At 54.3% G+C, this 5,000-nt stretch overlaps 1 non-coding gene across 1 annotated transcript in view; it reads right to left on the reverse strand.

Moving 5' to 3' along the window:
* LOC126324371 (small subunit ribosomal RNA) overlaps positions 1-1,340 on the reverse strand; it is a 1,893-nt gene extending 553 nt beyond the window's left edge. Inside the window, exon 1 of the ribosomal RNA XR_007559845.1 lies at positions 1-1,340. This exon is cut by the window's left edge and continues 553 nt beyond it. This is a non-coding gene — a ribosomal RNA (small subunit ribosomal RNA).
* Positions 1,341-5,000: the final 3,660 nt, after the last annotated feature.

Consider the following 5,000-nt stretch of genomic DNA (forward strand, 5'->3'; position numbering starts at 1 on the left):
AATCAAGAAAGAGCTATCAATCTGTCAATCCTTCCGGTGTCCGGGCCTGGTGAGGTTTCCCGTGTTGAGTCAAATTAAGCCGCAGGCTCCACTCCTGGTGGTGCCCTTCCGTCAATTCCTTTAAGTTTCAGCTTTGCAACCATACTTCCCCCGGAACCCAAAAGCTTTGGTTTCCCGGAGGCTGCCCGCCGAGTCATCGGAGGAACTGCGGCGGATCGCTGGCTGGCATCGTTTATGGTTAGAACTAGGGCGGTATCTGATCGCCTTCGAACCTCTAACTTTCGTTCTTGATTAATGAAAACATACTTGGCAAATGCTTTCGCTTCTGTTCGTCTTGCGACGATCCAAGAATTTCACCTCTAACGTCGCAATACGAATGCCCCCGCCTGTCCCTATTAATCATTACCTCGGGTTCCGAAAACCAACAAAATAGAACCGAGGTCCTATTCCATTATTCCATGCACACAGTATTCAGGCGGGCTTGCCTGCTTTAAGCACTCTAATTTGTTCAAAGTAAACGTGCCGGCCCACCGAGACACTCAACTAAGAGCACCCTGGTAGGATTTCAACGGGGTCCGCCTCGGGACGCGCAAGCACGCCTTCGGCTCGCCCCACCGGCAGGACGTCCCACGATACATGCCAGTTAAACACCGACGGGCGGTGAACCAACAGCGTGGGACACAAATCCAACTACGAGCTTTTTAACCGCAACAACTTTAATATACGCTATTGGAGCTGGAATTACCGCGGCTGCTGGCACCAGACTTGCCCTCCAATAGATACTCGTTAAAGGATTTAAAGTGTACTCATTCCGATTACGGGGCCTCGGATGAGTCCCGTATCGTTATTTTTCGTCACTACCTCCCCGTGCCGGGAGTGGGTAATTTGCGCGCCTGCTGCCTTCCTTGGATGTGGTAGCCGTTTCTCAGGCTCCCTCTCCGGAATCGAACCCTGATTCCCCGTTACCCGTTACAACCATGGTAGGCGCAGAACCTACCATCGACAGTTGATAAGGCAGACATTTGAAAGATGCGTCGCCGGTACGAGGACCGTGCGATCAGCCCAAAGTTATTCAGAGTCACCAAGGCAAACGGACCAGACGAGCCAATCCGATTGGTTTTGATCTAATAAAAGCGTCCCTTCCATCTCTGGTCGGGACTCTGTTTGCATGTATTAGCTCTAGAATTACCACAGTTATCCAAGTAACGTGGGTACGATCTAAGGAACCATAACTGATTTAATGAGCCATTCGCGGTTTCACCTTAATGCGGCTTGTACTGAGACATGCATGGCTTAATCTTTGAGACAAGCATATGACTACTGGCAGGATCAACCAGGGAGCTGCGTCAACGAGAGCTGAGCAGCCGGCCGCCCGGGAGTGTGTCCCGAGGGCCCGCGCGAACACGCAAGCGTCCGCTCAATTATTCTGCAAACAGGAGGAGGCTGAGCTCCCCTGCACGATACACCTCGAAACCCTCTCAGGTCCCGGCGGCGCGCAGCGCCGTCCTAAGTACTTGGTCGGGTTCGAGAGAGGCGCAATCGCCCGGAGATGGGCGAGTAGACGCTTTCAGTGCGAACACCCGTGCTCCCAACTGAGCTTGCCGCTGCCGACAGAGGCCCGGGAGCGTGCTGTCGTGGCATTGCCGGCGGGAAACAACACGCGCCACCTACGGTGACCGGCAGCTCCAACGCCAGCGCCACAGAAGGGCAAAGCCCCACTTGGGTGCAGAAGCGAACTCTCCCAGCACAGCGCACGCGCCAACACGTCCGCAGAGCTGCGATACAAACCACCTGCGAGAACCGCTGGGGGCGACCGAGCAGCAGACGGCGTCGCGACGCCGAGTGCCGGGCGGCGGCGCATCCTCAACGCACACAGTCCGCAATCGGACCAGCACACTGCAGATGTCCACCGCGCTTCGCACCGGGCTCGGCAGAACCCACTTTGGCCGCCTGGCGCCGCGCGCAGGGTGCGCCGGCGCATAGCTGGGACGCCAGCCGGGCCCGTCGGCCGGCGCTCCTGCCACTGGGCGCCCCCCACCAGCCGGCTGTAGTGCGTGCGCTCACGCAGCGCGCGGCCAGCACGCCGGGCGGCCCCCCCTCACCGGCCGGGGACTGTCCCGCCAAGCCACAGCCTCGTATCGCTTCATACCCACATGGCCAACTCAGGTTCGGGGGCATGGCGGGTACCGCCGAAACAACCGGTTCATAGATGTACCGATCGTCGCTATCACCGATGCACCTGCAGCGCGAACAACCGCTCAACAACTGATTTCCAGTTCATTTGCGGATCTTTGGCAGCAAACGTATACGTCAATCTACATTTGCGAAATCTACGATTCTGGCATGCCTGCATGTTATGTGTCACGACACGCTACATCAGCCCACATACACACTGCGGCATGTACACGAGAGAACACGTGGAAGATGGTCCGCGCACGTGTGCAATGTCCCTTGCGCGGTCGACTGTCAACCGGCCTCTGTAGCATGTCGCAGATGTGGAACGCGGTCCACCGTGCTATCATGTTGTGTGGGGCAATACGATTAAATAGGAAAACCCTCGTCGCTACATCAACAGACGGCTCACGCTGATTCCCGGCAGAGGGAGGAGGGGGGGGGGGGGGGGCCAACATGCAATACTTTCGTCCGTACCTACCTACCACATGTCTGTACGGCGTACAACAGTGCAATCTCGCTGTAATGGGGAGACGAGACAAGTAGCATCGTGCACAACATATGGCCCTTATGATTCGCCATTGTAGGGCGCAGCCGGTGTACGGTCAAGCATGTGCCACATTATGTCACTCAGTACGTAACGACGGATGATCAGTGTGGGTTACGCGTACATCAGCGGACAGTCCACACAGGCCGTACCACAACGTACACTGACTGCATCGACAACCGAATGCAACTGAACAGCTGCAAGGCTCATTTCACAAACAAACGCCTGACCGACCAGCTTGGAAGGGCAGGAGGGGAGGGCGATATTCGTTCTGTAGCGGTACACCCTTCCAGTGGTTAGCGGGACTGTGTAGAAAGTACGCAACACTCGAAAGACCTTTATGTGAGGGTACGCACCATGGCATCAAGAAATACACATGACACCAGAGGATCCAAGCAGTGAACTATGTTCAGAGGGTTGCTGTTAGGCAAAGCTACATTCCTGTGACGTTACATGTGACAGTTAAGGTGCAGTGTAAGTTAGGTTAAGGTGCAGCGTAAGTTAGGTTAAGGTGCAGCGTAAGTTAGGTTAAGGTGCAGCGTAAGTTAGGTTAAGGTGCAGCGTAAGTTAGGTTAAGGTGCAGCGTAAGTTAGGTTAAGGTGCAGCGTAAGTTAGGTTAAGGTGCAGCGTAAGTTAGGTTAAGGTGCAGCGTAAGTTAGGTTAAGGTGCAGCGTAAGTTAGGTTAAGGTGCAGCGTAAGTTAGGTTAAGGTGCAGCGTAACTTGGGTTAAGGTGCAGCGTAACTTGGGTTAAGGTGCAGCGTAACTTGGGTTAAGGTGCAGCGTAACTTGGGTTAAGGTGCAGCGTAACTTGGGTTAAGGTGCAGCGTAACTTGGGTTAAGGTGCAGCGTAACTTGGGTTAAGGTGCAGCGTAACTTGGGTTAAGGTGCAGCGTAACTTGGGTTAAGGTGCAGCGTAACTTGGGTTAAGGTGCAGCGTAACTTGGGTTAAGGTGCAGCGTAACTTGGGTTAAGGTGCAGCGTAACTTGGGTTAAGGTGCAGCGTAACTTGGGTTAAGGTGCAGCGTAACTTGGGTTAAGGTGCAGCGTAACTTGGGTTAAGGTGCAGCGTAACTTGGGTTAAGGTGCAGCGTAACTTGGGTTAAGGTGCAGCGTAACTTGGGTTAAGGTGCAGCGTAACTTAGGTTAAGGTGCCAACGTGGGTTAGGTTAAGGGGCCAACGTGGGTTAGGTTAAGGGCCAACGTGGGTTAGGTTAAGGGGCCAACGTGGGTTAGGTTAAGGGCCAACGTGGGTTAGGTTAAGGGCCAACGTGGGTTAGGTTAAGGGCCAACGTGGGTTAGGTTAAGGGCCAACGTGGGTTAGGTTAAGGGCCAACGTGGGTTAGGTTAAGGGCCAACGTGGGTTAGGTTAAGGGCCAACGTGGGTTAGGTTAAGGGCCAACGTGGGTTAGGTTAAGGGCCAACGTGGGTTAGGTTAAGGGCCAACGTGGGTTAGGTTAAGGGCCAACGTGGGTTAGGTTAAGGGCCAACGTGGGTTAGGTTAAGGGCCAACGTGGGTTAGGTTAAGGGCCAACGTGGGTTAGGTTAAGGGCCAACGTGGGTTAGGTTAAGGGCCAACGTGGGTTAGGTTAAGGGCCAACGTGGGTTAGGTTGCCAGAGATGTGTCAAATCAGGATGTACGTTTGGCTGGTGTCAGGTGGTGGGTTGGTTCGATGCCTTTATAAGGAGTGTGGCCAAAGGGTATTTTATTACTTGTACCTTTTGTGTTGTGGCGTGGCGTTGCGTCCTGTGTTGATACTGGGTGGACCACTGTGGGTGTTGCTGGCTGATTTGAGCTGCGTTGTTTGCGGGTGGTGTGAGACATTCTGTCTTATTAGTGGACGTGACGTTCCTCTTGTCGTTCTTTGGATAGTGTCCTGTGGCAGCGAGGATAAAATGGATGTTGTTGAACGATAGTGCTTTGGTGCTTTCGCTTTGTTACACACAGAGTGGACTGTGAGATAGGGTGACTGGGTCGAGTGCGGTTCACACTGTCCTCCCCAGTTTACAGTATGTATCATCTATGTATGTGGTCCTGCATCATTTACTAAGCAGGGACGTCAGACGACTGAAATATTAGTTATGTACTGATGTAAAGCAGAATGCTTACCTTCCACCAGTGGGCGAGTATCGACTCTGCCCCAGCGTTGCCACCGCAGGAAGCGGTGTCGGAAACACTACCCGCACACCGTCACCACTGTGCGGGGGGACGGACCCTCTATATCCTCAGCGGCGCACTCTTTGCCACCGGGCGTCACGTCTCGCGGCCCGCCGTCCAGAGCA

This window comes from Schistocerca gregaria, unplaced genomic scaffold (genome assembly GCF_023897955.1).
Source record: "Schistocerca gregaria isolate iqSchGreg1 unplaced genomic scaffold, iqSchGreg1.2 ptg000886l, whole genome shotgun sequence".
Lineage (NCBI taxonomy): Eukaryota > Metazoa > Arthropoda > Insecta > Orthoptera > Acrididae > Schistocerca > Schistocerca gregaria.